Source organism: Pleurodeles waltl, chromosome 5 (assembly GCF_031143425.1).
Source record: "Pleurodeles waltl isolate 20211129_DDA chromosome 5, aPleWal1.hap1.20221129, whole genome shotgun sequence".
In the NCBI taxonomy this organism is placed as follows: domain Eukaryota; kingdom Metazoa; phylum Chordata; class Amphibia; order Caudata; family Salamandridae; genus Pleurodeles; species Pleurodeles waltl.
The window spans coordinates 1,345,314,094-1,345,330,321 of record NC_090444.1 but is presented as its reverse complement, the minus strand read 5'-3'; the positions used below and the strand labels follow the sequence as shown (position 1 = coordinate 1,345,330,321).

The following is a 16,228-nucleotide window of genomic DNA, read 5'->3' as shown; positions in this document are numbered from 1 at the left end:
AGCATAAAAAACTAACGCCACCCCTTAGGTGACGTTAGCATGGCACAACGAGGAGGAATACTTTTAGTCCTCCTCGTTTTTTGCTCTTTCTATGTGTGCTGGCAACACACATAAAAGGGGCAAAAGGCCATGAATGATTGTTTATGTGCAGGTAAGTGTCCCTTCCTGCACATAAACAATCATTCCAAAATGACAAACTGATACTTCTATGTGTGCTGCAGAATGCAGCACACATAGAAGTTCCAAATCGCCATTGTAGATTGTTTATGTGCAGGAAGGGACACCTTGGTGTGCACAATGGTGCAATGATGCCTGCGTTTGTGCAGACAGCTTAATTCAGTGCCGACACAGGGTAATACGCAGGGGTGCACCATATTCCTGTAAATATGGCACATCCCTGTGTTTCAAAAGTGCCGTGGCATGCTTTTTTGTGGCACAGCACAAAGCTGCCCCACTTTGTTGTAAATCTGGGCTAAGGTATATTGAAGTTGTGGCATCACTCCCTATGACAAAGTGACATTATTGTATGCTAATTAGTCAGTCCCCTATATTTTAGGGCTTGCACTCTGCTTTCAGGGTTAAACGGGGGACACCATGATTGTCTGGTGCAATACTAAATTAATACATGAGTGTTGTGCATGGTCTGGTGTCTGAGGATGTACAGCTATTGCTTTGCAATTTCCATCGGGTACTGGATGTATGAAGTGTAGCTGGCCTTAATATAACTGTTTGTCTGACATAGGTACCAGCTGCATCACCAATATGGTGAACCTGGCTTGCTTGTGCCTAGTTGCCATTGAGAAGCCTCTCCCCGACCAGCTGTTTGCTCCTTTGTCTGACATCTGTTTCTCCTCTAAATGATTGCTCACATTAGCTAATTTCCGGCTGATAGTCTGGGGAGTCTCTCCAGTTCCTGCTTCCTACCTCACTATTTCACTGACTCTGATGTGTTCTCATGTGAACGTCTTCCCATGACTCCTCTGTATCAAGGACTTTGAAAACAATAAACATCTTACCCGTGGTGGTGCTGATGACAAAATCTGTAACAGAAAGTAAGGTAACAAGGTGCTGTAGAAACACAAGACTGGTGTGAGCTGGTGGCTAGAAATATAGGTGGACGATAGGTAGGCCAAGTGATCTCCATCATTATTTATATGTCTAATGGACCAGTGCGGAAAGAACTGAGGGCCTGATTGAGATCTTAGAGGATGGATACTCCTTCACAAATGTGATGGATATCCCATTTGCCATATTACGATCTCCGATGGATATAATGGGATTGTAATATGGTGGACAGGATATCCGTCACATTTGTGATGGAGTAGTCCCCTTCACAAAGATCTAAATTAGGCCCTGGGTCACTTCTATCTAGGTCCACTTTACTCTGTGTCACATTCATAGCTAGTATATACCCATACTGTGCTTTATTGAGCAGGATTCTCTGGCAGAAAGTTAAGTGCATCAAATAAGCTCATAAAAGAAAAAAATATAACTACTAATTAGACAGCTCATACCATGAACAGGTCATTATAATAACAGTATATATTATTACCCACTTTTATGTAATACATCTGCCCATCTCACAAGAATAACAGCTAGAGTCCATTGAATTCCTCAGGGTTCTTCTCTCTTAGAGTCATATTTGCAAGGCCCTAGCACCACCTTGCACTGTCCTATCATAATTTTTTTAACGCCGAGACAGCGTTAGGGAGGCCTTTCTCCCATGCTGCATTTACAAAGTGGCACAATGCCTGCATTGTGCCAATTTGTAATCCCTTGCGCCACATTATGGTTGTGCTAGACATAATGTATACAAGGGGGGCATTCCAATGCAGGGAGGCCCGAAAAATGGCACAGTGAAATTTACAACATTTCACTGTGCCATTTTTTCCGTCATTTTTTAACGCTTGCTTAGGGGATTGTAAATATGGCGCAACCATGGTGTTGTTAGGTGGGGCAGGGGCAACGCAAAAAAAGTGGCGCATCGGGACCGATGCACCACTTTCTTGTAAAATATGCCCCTTACTCTCTGTTAGAAATGGGGTTTTTGGTTGGCAGTCAGGTTACCTCCTGTCCAAGCAAAAGCCCTCACTCTAGTCAGGGTAAGTCACACACTATCCAAGATTATCCTGTGCCCACCCTCTGGTAGCTTGGCACGAGCAGTCAGGCTTAACTTAGAAGGCAATGTGTAAAGTATTTGTGCAATAAATCATACAATACCACCATATAGCACCACAAAAATACACCACACAGTGTTTAGAAAAATATATAATATTTATCAGGATAATTGTAGGTCAAAAAGAATAAAGTTGCAATGGAAAATTGTAGAAATATCACAGGGAAGTGATATAGAGTGTCTTAAGTCCTTTAGAATGCAATACAGTGTCTTTCAAGCACAAAGTACCTGGTTTCTGGTGGAAAATCTCCTCAGAGGGCCACAGGAGAAGAGATGCGTGGAAAAAGGGGTGTGTGCGTCGATTTCTCCTCAGCACACACAGACTTGCGTTGGTCTTTTCCACGCGGGGAAGTCGGGCGTCGTTTTCCGGCGCGCAGACAGTCTCTTTTTGTGGATCGCGGGGATTACCAGATGTCCCGGGTCTGTGCGTGGATTCTCCTGCTTGTTTTCCGGCTGCGCGTCGTTCTGCGGGGCTGCGCGTCGAAGTTTCGATCTCACGGTAGGCGTCGCGTCGATTTCTCCTTGGAAGTCGGGCGGCGTTGTCCTTGCGAGGCCGTGCGTCGAAAGTTTGGTCTCACGGCAGGCGTCGCGTCGATTTCTCCTTGGAAGTCGGGCGGCGTTGTCCTTGCGAGGCCGTGCGTCAAAGTTTCGCACTCACGGTGGGCGTCGCGTCGATTTCTCCTGGAAAGTCGAGCGGCTTTGTCCTTGCGAGGTTGTGCGTCGAAGTCTCGATCGCCCCGAGGGCGTCGCGTCGATCAGCGTCGGTGTGCGGCGTTTTTCTCGCCGCGAAACAAGCTGTGCGTCGAAAGTTTCGGCGCACGGAGCGTCCAAGTGAAAGGAAGAAGTCTTTTTGGTCCTGAGACTTCAAGGAACAGGAGGCAAGCTCTATCCAAGCCCTTGGAGAGCACTTTCACAGCCAGACAAGAGTTCAGCAAGGCAGCAGGGCAACAGCAAGACAGCAGTCCTTTGTAGAAAGCAGACAGGTGAGTCCTTTGAGCAGCCAGGCAGTTCTTCTTGGCAGGATGTAGTTTCTGGTTCCGGTTTCTTCTCCAGCAAGTGTCTGATGAGGTAGGGCAGAGGCCCTGTTTTATACCCAAATGTGCCTTTGAAGTGGGGGAGACTTCAAAGAGTGGCTAAGAAGTGCACCAGGTCCCCTTTCAGTTCAATCCTGTCTGCCAGGGTCCCAGTAGGGGGTGTGGCAGTCCTTTGTGTGAGGGCAGGCCCTCCACCCTCCCAGCCCAGGAAGACCCATTCAAAATGCAGATGTATGCAAGTGAGGCTGAGTACCCTGTGTTTGGGGTGTGTCTGAGTGAATGCACAAGGAGCTGTCACTAAACCTAGCCAGACGTGGATTGTAAGGCACAGAAGGATTTAAGTGCAAAGAAATGCTCACTTTCTAAAAGTGGCATTTCTAGAATAGTAATATTAAATCCGACTTCACCAGTCAGTAGGATTTTGTATTACCATTCTGGCCATACTAAATATGACCTCCCTGCTCCTTTCAGATCAGCAGCTGCCACTTCAACAGTGTATGAGGGCAGCCCCAATGTTAGCCTATGAAGGGAGCAGGTCTCCCAGTAGTGCAAAAACAAATTTAGGAGTTTTACACTACCAGGACATATAACTACACAGGTACATGTCCTGTCTTTTACCTACACAGCACCCTGCTCTAGGGGATACCCAGGGCACACATTAAGGGTGCCTTATATGCAGAAAAAGGGGAGTTCTAGGCTTGGCAAGTACTTTTAAATGCCAAGTCGAGGTGGCAGTGAAACTGCACACACAGGCCTAGCAATGGTAGGCCTGGGACAAGGAAAAGGGGCTACTTAAGTGGATGGCACAATCCGTGCTGCGGGTCCACTAGTAGCATTTAATCTATATGCCCTAGGCACCTGGAGTGCACATGACTGGGGACTTATAAGTAGATTAAATAGTTCAATCAGGTATGATCCAAAGTTACCATGTTTACAGAGAGAGAGCATATACACTTTATCACTGGTTAGCAGTGGTAAAGTGCGCAGAGTCTAAAAACCAGCAAAAACAGTATCCAAAAACGAGGAGGGAGGCAGGCAAAAAGTTAGGGGTGACTACCCTAAGGCTGTCAGGTCTAACATGTGTCCCCCCCAGCTGAAAGTGGGGAGAGCTACCCGACCTCCTGGGAGCTCTCATCGCTAAGGCGGAAGTACCTGGAGAGACCATCAGCATTGGCGTGGTCAACCCCTGGGCGATGTTCCACCGTAAAGTCCATCCCCTGTAGGGAAATGGACCACCTCAGAAGTTTTGGATTCTCACCCCTCATCTGCATGAGCCATCTGAGGGGCCTGTGGTCTGTCTGAACTAGGAAGTGAGTCCCAAACAGGTAGGGCCTCAGCTTCTTCAGTGCCCAGACCACAGCAAAAGCTTCTCTTTCAATAGCACTCCACCTCTGTTCCCGTGGTAATAGCCTTCTGCTAATAAAGACTACCGGTTGATCTTGGCCCTCCTCATTTAGCTGTGCTAGGACTGCCCCTATGCCATGCTCTGAAGCGTCTGTCTGCACGATAAATTCCTGGGAGTAGTCAGGGGCCTTGAGCACGGGGGCCGTGCACATGGCTTCCTTTAGGGCGTCAAAGGCTTTCTGACAAGCCTCTGTCCAATTCACCAACCTAGGTTGCTTCTTGGACGTGAGTTGTGTCAAGGGGGACACAATGGTACCATAGCCCTTGACAAACCTGCGGTAGTAGCCGGTGAGGCCTAAAAAGGCCCTCACCTCAGTCTGGGTTCGAGGTGGTTGCCAGGCCTTGATAGTTTCGATCTTGGCCTGGAGTGGCTGCACCTTGCCACCACCTACTAGGTGTCCCAAGTACACCACGGAACCCTGCCCAATCTGGCACTTACTAGCCTTGATGGTCAGGCCTGCCTGTTGCAGGGCCTGAAGCACCTCCTTGAGGTGGAGCAGGTGTTCCTCCCAGCTGGAACTGTAGACAGCTATGTCATCCAGGTAGGCTGCACAGAAGGCATCCTTGCCAGCCAGGACCCCGTTAACCAACCGTTGGAAGGTAGCGGGGGCATTTTTCAATCCAAACGGCATCACCCGGAACTGGTAATGGCCGTCAGGGGTGGAAAAGGCGGACCTTTCCTTAGCCCCCTCAGTCAGGGCGATCTGCCAGTACCCTGAAGTAAGATCAAACGTACTCAGGAACTTGGCAGCGCCTAGCCTGTCCACGAGCTCATCAGCTCGGGGGATGGGGTGAGCATCAGTCCGTGTGACTGAGTTGAGACCCCGGTAGTCCACGCAGAACCGGAGTTCTGGCTTCGCGCCTGGGGCAGTAGCCTTGGGGACCAACACCACTGGGCTGGCCCAGGGACTACTGGACTTCTCAATAACCCCTAGCGTCAACATCTTGGAGACCTCCTCCTTGATGCTGGCCTTCACCTTATCTGACAACCTGTAAATTTTGTTTTTCACAGGGAGACTGTCACCGGTGTCAATATCATGAACACAGAGGTGGGTCAGTCCCGGAGTAAGGGAGAAGAGGGGGGAGAACTGCTCTAACAGCTCATAGCAGTCTCCTTTCTGGTTTAGAGTCAGGGAGTCAGACAGAATGACCCCGCTTACGGACCCATCACCTTCTTGGGCAGAGAGGAGGTCAGGGAGAGGTTCACTCTCCTCTTCCATTCCTTCATCTGTGACCAGAAGCATGTTGATCTCCGACCTCTCAAAATGAGCTTTTAGTCGGTTCACGTGGAGCACCCTTAGGGGGTTCCTAGGGGTTTGGAGGTCCACTAGGTAAGTGGCCTCCCCTTTCCGCTCCTTTATTTCAAATGGGCCAGACCAGCGGTCCTGGAGAGCTCTGGGCTCTACTGGCTCCATTACCCACACTTTGTCTCCAGGTTGAAACTCTACCAGAGTGGCCTTCTGGTCACACCATTGTTTCATCACCTCTTGACTGGCCTCCAGGTTACTTTGGGCCTCTTTCCAGAAGCGGGTCATCTGATTGCGGAGGGCCAACATGTAGCTGACCACGTCCTGAGGGGGTGTCTTTGGAGAGTTCTCCAATCCCTCCTTGACAATGCTTAAGGGTCCCCTGACGGGGTACCCATAGAGAAGCTCAAAGGGACTGAACCCTACCCCCCTCTGGGGGACCTCTCTGTAAGCAAAGAGAAGGCATGGTAAGAGGACGTCCCATTTACGCCTCATGGCCTCAGGGAGGCCACCAATCATGCCTTTCAGGGTCTTGTTGAATCTCTCCACAAGCCCATTAGACTGGGGGTGATAGGGTGTGGTGAACTTGTAGGTTACACCACACGCATCCCACAGATGCTTCATGTACGCGGACATGAAGTTAGTGCCTCTGTCAGACACTATCTCCTTGGGGAATCCCACACGGGTAAATATCCCCATCAGGGTTCTGGCTACCACCGATGCAGTTACGGTCCTCAGAGGGATTGCCTCTGGGTACCGGGTGGCATGGTCCACCAAAACCAGGATAAACCTGTTGCCTAAGGCAGTTTTGGGGTCCAAGGGGCCAACAATGTCGACGCCCACCCTTTCAAAGGGGGTGCCAACGACAGGGAGTGGAATCAGGGGGGTTTTAACCCTCTTTCCTGCTTTACCACTAGCCTGGCAGGTAGGACAAGCCCTGCAGAACTTGTCTGAGTGTGTCCTCATTTTGGGCCAGTGAAAGTGGTTGACAAGCCTGTTGAAGGTCTTGTCTTGTCCCAAATGTCCTGCCAGGGGAATGTCGTGAGCCAGACCCAGTAGGAAGGCTCGGTAACATTGGGGGACCACCAGCACACGTGCTGCCCCAAAGACCGGAACCCTAGGCTCACTGTAGAGGAGATCATTCTCCCAATATAGGTGGTGATTACCAGAGGCGTCACCTGCTGCCTGGTTTAAGGCTTGTTTCCTCAACCCTTCTAGAGTGGGACACTCTTTCTGCGCCTGGCAGAATTCCTCCCTGGTGGGTCCACCCTCAACTTGCCAGCCAGCAAGCTCCGGTAAGTCACCTAGGGTGGCAATGTCTTCCCCAGTTGGCTCGGGAGTCTCCTCCTCAGGAGCCCCGTCAGCCACTGTGGGAACTTCTGGGGCCGGTTTCCCGCGCCCCTCGTCCCTCCTCTTGGCAGCTCCCTGGGCCATCGTTCCAGGCTCCAGATGCCCTTGACTTCCCTCTCGGTCAGCCATGGACCGGGTGGTCATGCAGACCCACTCAGGTAACCCTAACATCTCCAGGTGAGATCTGAGCTCTACTTCTTTCCAAGCAGTATGCTCTAGATCATTGCCTAATAGACAATCTACAGGCATGGCAGGACTCACAGCTACTTTCAGAGTACCAGAGACCCCCCCCCACTCAAAGGGAACCCGAGCCACCGGTAGGTGACTCTCGCGGTTGTCAGCGACTATGACCTGGTGGAATGTATTCGGGATTATCTGCTCTGTGGACACCAGCTGACTCTTGATAGTAGTCATACTGGCTCCTGTGTCACGCAGAGCCTCCACCTTCTGCCCATCAATGAGGACCCACTGCCGGTACTTGGAAGTATTTTTAGGCATGTGGACCTTGGACATCATTTCTCCTTCTCCCAGGGACACTAGGGAAATCTCTACCTGCTCCCCAAAGCTAGTGGGGTCCATCTCCCCCCCGAGTGCTACACTAGTCAACCCAGGCGCCTGTCCGGTAGTGGACGGTGCCCTCTTGGGGCACTGTGGATCGCCTTTGTAGTGACCATATTGGTAACACTCCATGCATTTGGGGCTAGATTTTCCTGACCTGTCAAATGTCCCTGGTTTCTTCCCAAATTTGGAAAAGGAAGGGTTGCCACCCCCTCCCTGGGAATTCTTTTGGGGGCCTTTAGAGAGTTCCTTATCTGTAAGTTTATCTCCCCCCTCTTTCTTCTGTTGGGAACCCTGACCACCTTTGTGGGAGTCCCCCCCAGGTACCTTCTTGGACACTCTGGTGCTAACCCAGAGGTCCGCCTCCTCAGCAAGCTTCCTGGGATCAGTCAGCTTACTATCCACTAGGTGCTGGCGCAAATCGGTATAAGTAACATTAAGCATATGCTCTCTCAGGATCAAGTCATATAAACCTTTATAATCTGCTACTTTGTTGCCCCGCACCCATCCATTCAGTGCCTTACTAGAGAAATCAAAGAAATCTACCCATGTTTGTGTGGTTTGTTTGGTGCTGTCCCTGAACCTCTGACGGTATCCCTCAGGGGTCAGCCCAAACTTGGCAAGTAAAGTGGCTTTCTGGAGTGGGTATGTGTTTTGATCCGGTGGATCCAATGTGAGAAGTGTGTCCCTCCCCAATGGCGGCACATAACCCCACATAGCTACCCCCCATTGCCCTTCAGGAACCTCATGAGCCCTTAGTGCAACTTCATAAGCAGCTAACCATTTATCTATGTCATCTCCCACCACAAAACTGGGCACCACATTTTTGGGTATACGAACCTTCTTTTCTCCAGCAGGTCCTGTCTGTATGCTGCCACCATTATTGCTGGATTCAGACTGTCTTGCCTTGATCTCCAGCTCCTTGAGACTCAGTTCATGAGCCAACAATAGTTTCTTTTCAGCCAACGCTCTTTCAGCTTCCACTTGTTTGGCTGTTCTTTCAGCTTCAATCTGTTTGGCTGCTCTTTCAGCCTCAGCTTGTTTGGCTTCTCTTTCTGCCCTCTTCTCCTCCTGTTGTGCCTCAATTTTCAGTTTTGCCATTTGCAATTGGAACTCCCTTTCTTCTCTCCTTTCCTCTGCGGTCAGGCTTTGCATGGAGACACTGCTCCCTGGTCTGGAAGGGTGCACAATTGCAGTGGTAACACCATCCATAGATAGTGGAAATCCTTCTGAGGGGCCATTTTCTGGCTCCTCTTCCTCATCATCCTCTAAATGGGCTTCTGCCCAGGCCCTCAGCGCCACTTGAAAGTCCTCCTTTCTGGAGGCCCCTTGGGTGGGTACCCTTAATGCCCTGCAGAATCCTCTTAGTTGTTTGACCGTGTATGTATCCAACTGGACTAGGTCAAAGTCCCCTGTCTGAGACCCAGTCAGAGACATGTTGAGTGAGGATTTAGTTTTTGAAAATTGTCAGGAAAAAAACGGATTTTCAAAAAGAGATAAAAACCAAGTTGACCTTCAACTGTGGGTATGTAGTGAAATACTTAGCTACTGTATGTCACTGCACAAATACAAGTCCTATCCTCACCGCTGATCACCAATGTTAGAAATGGGGTTTTTGGTTGGCAGTCAGGTTACCTCCTGTCCAAGCAAAAGCCCTCACTCTAGTCAGGGTAAGTCACACACTATCCAAGATTATCCTGTGCCCACCCTCTGGTAGCTTGGCACGAGCAGTCAGGCTTAACTTAGAAGGCAATGTGTAAAGTATTTGTGCAATAAATCATACAATACCACCATATAGCACCACAAAAATACACCACACAGTGTTTAGAAAAATATATAATATTTATCAGGATAATTGTAGGTCAAAAAGAATAAAGTTGCAATGGAAAATTGTAGAAATATCACAGGGAAGTGATATAGAGTGTCTTAAGTCCTTTAGAATGCAATACAGTGTCTTTCAAGCACAAAGTACCTGGTTTCTGGTGGAAAATCTCCTCAGAGGGCCACAGGAGAAGAGATGCGTGGAAAAAGGGGTGTGTGCGTCGATTTCTCCTCAGCACACACAGAATTGCGTCGGTCTTTTCCACGCGGGGAAGTCGGGCGTCGTTTTCCGGCGCGCAGACAGTCTCTTTTTGTGGATCGCGGGGATTACCAGATGTCCCGGGTCTGTGCGTGGATTCTCCTGCTTGTTTTCCGGCTGCGCGTCGTTCTGCGGGGCTGCGCGTCGAAGTTTCGATCTCACGGTAGGCGTCGCGTCGATTTCTCCTTGGAAGTCGGGCGGCGTTGTCCTTGCGAGGCCGTGCGTCGAAAGTTTGGTCTCACGGCAGGCGTCGCGTCGATTTCTCCTTGGAAGTCGGGCGGCGTTGTCCTTGCGAGGCCGTGCGTCAAAGTTTCGCACTCACGGTGGGCGTCGCGTCGATTTCTCCTGGAAAGTCGAGCGGCTTTGTCCTTGCGAGGTTGTGCGTCGAAGTCTCGATCGCCCCGAGGGCGTCGCGTCGATCAGCGTCGGTGTGCGGCGTTTTTCTCGCCGCGAAACAAGCTGTGCGTCGAAAGTTTCGGCGCACGGAGCGTCCAAGTGAAAGGAAGAAGTCTTTTTGGTCCTGAGACTTCAAGGAACAGGAGGCAAGCTCTATCCAAGCCCTTGGAGAGCACTTTCACAGCCAGACAAGAGTTCAGCAAGGCAGCAGGGCAACAGCAAGACAGCAGTCCTTTGTAGAAAGCAGACAGGTGAGTCCTTTGAGCAGCCAGGCAGTTCTTCTTGGCAGGATGTAGTTTCTGGTTCCGGTTTCTTCTCCAGCAAGTGTCTGATGAGGTAGGGCAGAGGCCCTGTTTTATACCCAAATGTGCCTTTGAAGTGGGGGAGACTTCAAAGAGTGGCTAAGAAGTGCACCAGGTCCCCTTTCAGTTCAATCCTGTCTGCCAGGGTCCCAGTAGGGGGTGTGGCAGTCCTTTGTGTGAGGGCAGGCCCTCCACCCTCCCAGCCCAGGAAGACCCATTCAAAATGCAGATGTATGCAAGTGAGGCTGAGTACCCTGTGGTTGGGGTGTGTCTGAGTGAATGCACAAGGAGCTGTCACTAAACCTAGCCAGACGTGGATTGTAAGGCACAGAAGGATTTAAGTGCAAAGAAATGCTCACTTTCTAAAAGTGGCATTTCTAGAATAGTAATATTAAATCCGACTTCACCAGTCAGTAGGATTTTGTATTACCATTCTGGCCATACTAAATATGACCTCCCTGCTCCTTTCAGATCAGCAGCTGCCACTTCAACAGTGTATGAGGGCAGCCCCAATGTTAGCCTATGAAGGGAGCAGGTCTCCCAGTAGTGCAAAAACGAATTTAGGAGTTTTACACTACCAGGACATATAACTACACAGGTACATGTCCTATCTTTTACCTACACAGCACCCTGCTCTAGGGGATACCCAGGGCACACATTAAGGGTGCCTTATATGCAGAAAAAGGGGAGTTCTAGGCTTGGCAAGTACTTTTAAATGCCAAGTCGAGGTGGCAGTGAAACTGCACACACAGGCCTAGCAATGGTAGGCCTGGGACAAGGAAAAGGGGCTACTTAAGTGGATGGCACAATCCGTGCTGCGGGTCCACTAGTAGCATTTAATCTATATGCCCTAGGCACCTGGAGTGCACATGACTGGGGACTTATAAGTAGATTAAATAGTTCAATCAGGTATGATCCAAAGTTACCATGTTTACAGAGAGAGAGCATATACACTTTATCACTGGTTAGCAGTGGTAAAGTGCGCAGAGTCTAAAAACCAGCAAAAACAGTATCCAAAAACGAGGAGGGAGGCAGGCAAAAAGTTAGGGGTGACTACCCTAAGGCTGTCAGGTCTAACACTCTCTCACCTTTTTTCATCATCTGTCTCTACGCCTTAGCTTCTGTGACCTGATCATTTAGCACTTCCCTTTGATTCCTAGAGAGACAACTTCAAAATTGTGATCTATGTAGACAGAATTTCCAACCAACCTTTTCCAATCTCTCACGGCTAAGAAGCATTTGATGATGTAGTACTTGGTGAAAACTCAGTGATAATAGCATGGAGGTCCTCCTCACAAATGTTAGTCCAGAGCAATCGTCTTCCTGTAGCTGACTGTCGACTTTAAGCCCATGGCCTGTTCTCCCCCTCTCCATCAGAAAGGTGGCCATTTGTCTACATTCCAATCTCAGCCTGACTCCTCAAGTCAACTCCATTGTTAGCATATGTTTTTCTACCTCAAATGACTCCGGCCCTGCTTTCTCTTCCATGCTTAGCAACTGTAGGGTATGTTGTCATCTTTTCCAGACATTACTGTGGTAAATACATCTGTCTTGGAATTCTACCTCTTGTCATCCGAAGACTCCGATAACTGCAACGTATTGCTTCTAGATCCCTTTGGGACAAAAAATAAACAATCTGCCTTTTCACTCTTGCGGGCTGTGATTAGTCAAATAAATCCAGTTGTAATTCCTGTGCACCATTCTCTGAGCTGTTTATCATCAAGGTGTTACGTTCATCGAAACAAACGTTTGAACACTACAGCCCTCTCAGGAGACTGTGTTCATTTTTTGATGTTCTCATCTTTATCCTACCCTTCCTCAGATCAAGATGAGTCAGTTCCAAATTGTTGTCCAACATTCCACACTGTGGTACCTCCTCCCTTTTTAGGTCTGGAACATTCTAGCCCATATTTCGGCAAGGTAAAACAATCTTCGTTATTGGAAATGCAGCCTCTCGCTCTGTGATGTCTCCGACCTATTGTGCTTGTTAGGCCCATTGCTGAAAGACCACCATGGTGGTGGCATTCAATAGGAGCTTTCAATAGTCAAATACAGTATCTCATACATAGACTGAAGAACTGATAACTCCGCACTACAAATCTCAGAATGGATTTGTTTAAAGTAGAAGTTAGAGTATCTTATATCTATTCATAATTCCGAAGTACCACAGGTTAGATACATTAGAATGCAAAGAATGTTTCCTGAAACGTAACAAAGAGACTTGAAAGTATACCATACTCAACACCAGTGAGTTTCTATCACTGTAGTCAACACATTGAATACATTGTGTATTGTGTGTTGCTGTTAAACAGCACCAATTACATGAAATGTTTTTATGAAGATTAATAACTAAAATTAATGAGAAGATACGACTGATAACCGCAATATATGTTAGCAATTAAATATTCCCCTCCGTCCCACAGACTGAAAGTGACTTGCCAGCATAAGCTTAAACACTTCCTCAGGAATCAGGGATAAAGTCACATTTTACTTCACTTTAGTATAATATAAAATGATGTACGCCCATAAAATAAATCACCAGGATATCTTAAGTACCTTTGAGTTCAGTACGAAGAACAGCATAAGATAGCACCTTGGCAGTGTTTATTATCCTCATAGTGCACTGTCAGGGTACAATATTCAAGAATTTTAAAACATTGACAAACTAAGACCCATATTTATACTTTTTGACGCAAAGATGCGCCAGGGCAGATTTACGTCAAAAAGTTTACTGCCGGCTAACGCCATTCCAACGCAACTGCCGAGTGCCTTATTTACGTTAGCCGGCGCTGCGGCCTGGTTTGCGTCAAAATAAATGACTCTAACCGGGCAGTGGGGGCGAAGGGAAGACTGGGGGTTGTGCGCCAAAGAATGGTGCAAGTCAGATTAGAGTACAAAATATTGGCTCTAACCTGACTTGCTCCATTTTTTGATGCACAACCCCCATGGGAATGACTCCTGTCTTAGCAAGGACAGGAGTCATGCCCCCATGCCCAATGGCCATGCCCAGGGGACTTCTTTCCCCATGCCCAGGGGACTTCTGTCCCCTGGGCATGGCCATTGGGCACAGTGGCATGTAGGGGGACCCAAGTTAGGCCCCCCATGCCAACCTCAAAACATCCATGGGTGTCCTCCAGGATTGGGCTAGGGTGCAGGGGGTGTCCCTGGGTGCAGGGAAGGGCACCTGCGGACTGCTTCCATGGTCTCCCACCATGGAAAAGAGCCCACGTCCCTTAACGCCTGCCCTGACCCAGGTGTTAATTTTTTACGCAAATCGGGATTTACGCCATTTTCCAGCTCCGCCTCCCAGCCGTGTGCCATTTTTGCCCGCTTCGATAAATATGGCGTACGGGTGTTTAAGTCATTTTTTAGACAGGAACGCCTACCTTGCATGTCATTAACGCAAGGCGGCTTCACGCATACAGAAAATGACGCACACTGAGATATTTTGACGTTAGAGGGGTCTAGCATCAAAGTATAAATATGGTGTTTGTTTTGCGCCAAATTTGCATAAACAAAATGACGCAAATCCGGCGCAAGCAGAGTATAAATATGCCCCTAAGGAGAATATATATATATTTTTTTGATGCAGGGCAGCTCTGCAATCCTCTTTGCTCTGCTGCCCTGCACCAAAAAAGAAAAGGACAGGAATGCATTGTAACTATGATATACCTGTCCTTTTCCCATGTACTGGCTCATAATGGGCTGCTTAGCACCAATGCAGGCACTCTTGCACCACATTGCAAGGGAGGCTTTTTCCTCTTTCTAGGTGTGCAGCAGAATGCAGCACACATAGAAAAAGAAAAATGAGGAGAAATAAAGGTATTTCTCCTTGTTGCACCTCCCTTCTGCCTCCTTTGGCGAGGTGTGGGTTTTTGACGCATTCCCAGGTTTACAAAAGCTTCTAATTCTGGGGCTGTGTCAAATGCCATGGGTGTTAGGTAGGCACACTCACCATAACACCCACGGTATGCCCCCTATTGCAGAGTCAACACAGCGACTTGCAGTGCATTGCCTAACTCCATATCTACAAGGACATGAAAAGCCACGCAGGGTGGCTTTACGTGGCCTTGTAAATTTGGCTCTGCAGTGTGTGCCACCAGACCATCACTAAAAGTGACGTTCCATCAGTGCACAGGGGCTTGGAAATATGCCCCTAAGAGATGAATAATGCCATTATTACTGTTTGTATTTCAAAGGTCATCGTCATACAATAGCAGAACATTCAGTCATACTCATTTGAATATTCTTTTTAAAGGGAAATCTGTACAAAGTTTATTTTAAGGATAAGAAAAGATCAAAGGCACCCATTCAAAAATTCCAGAAGCCAAAGGCAGAAATCTACTCCAGTTGCTTTCTCCCTAAGTTTCTATTCGATTACTGCTTTATTGTAGATTCGTAAACAATCCTAGGAGCACGTAGATTTTCACGAGGCCCCCACCCTCACTTCCCAAAATGCACTGATGTGCATCCTTCACTTGGCAGAAAATGTGCACAAGTAATTCTGGTTGAATTGCGCTTTGACACATTTTTCTGAACAAGGAACATATATTTTTAATTTTACTTTGGGGAAACCCCCTGTCCTCAATTCTGCTAATCCTATCTTTAACAGGAGTAGGATTATGTGCACATTCAAAGTGGGAAACTCCTTGCAAAATGTTTGGAAAGATATGCAAGCATTAAGGGCCTCATTAACAAGGTCTGACACATCAGCATTGATACGTCAGTTTACTTGTGTCTGCTGCAAATGCCCTTACAACCCCATTTATGCACTGTATTCATAATACAGTGCTCCATGGCACAAGGATTCATAGAAGCATCAGAAATTCTGATACATCTTTTGGAGCTAAGGTGACGCATTGTGGGAGCTGGTTGAAAAACTGATGCAACTCCAGCAATGTGTCAGAACATAGAGGTGTGTCCCATGTTAAAAGCCCTGCATTAATCCTTACGCCTGGTTTGAGGCGGCGTAGGGATTTTGACGCAGTCAAGTCACAAAGTGACGCAGTGAAAAGTTGTAATTTTAACGCATCAGTTCTATGTGGCTTTTAATGTGGGAACGCCTACCCTGCATACATTATACCTGCCACAGGTATAATGTGACGCAAACCTCTACAAACTGACACATTGGGCCCAATGTGCCAGTTTGCAAATAGTGAGCAGTGTGGATCACTGATTGCACCACTGCTGCATCAAAACAAAATTACACTGAGGTGGCGTAAAGCTCCTTGTAAATATGGGCCTGAGTTTGTGGGTGCTTTCCTAGGGGTTGCCACTCCTATGCTTAGACATATGACAGATTTCCTGCTGTCGTGACTGAACTTTTAGATTGTAAAATTCTACTAATTCTGATTTTGTGAATAAGTGTGTGAAATTTCAACTCACATATGGTTTTGTGCAGAGAAACCTTTGCAAGATGGGCCTAAGATTGTCAAGTGAAGTTGAAAGAAGGAAAATGAGGATATGGGCTATAGACATGTAAATAAGAGTTGGGTTGCAGCTCGGAGGAAAGATACATTAAATTGTGTTTATTAGGGTGTGCATTCTGTATTTTGTTACATGTTCTGCCACATTTTGCTTGAATTGGTCACAATTTAATTATGCTCTCTAGAGTCCTGGATATTCTTTGAGTTTATACAGCCTTACCGAGTAAGGTTGGGGATACAATTGTGTATACATGA

The 16,228-nt window shown here is 47.9% G+C and overlaps 1 protein-coding gene across 1 annotated transcript in view; it reads left to right on the top strand.

Moving 5' to 3' along the window:
* The window catches only part of PRSS35 (serine protease 35), a 57,545-nt gene that overhangs the window by 32,577 nt on the left and 8,740 nt on the right, over positions 1-16,228 (top strand). The gene's annotated exons all lie outside the window — the stretch shown is intronic.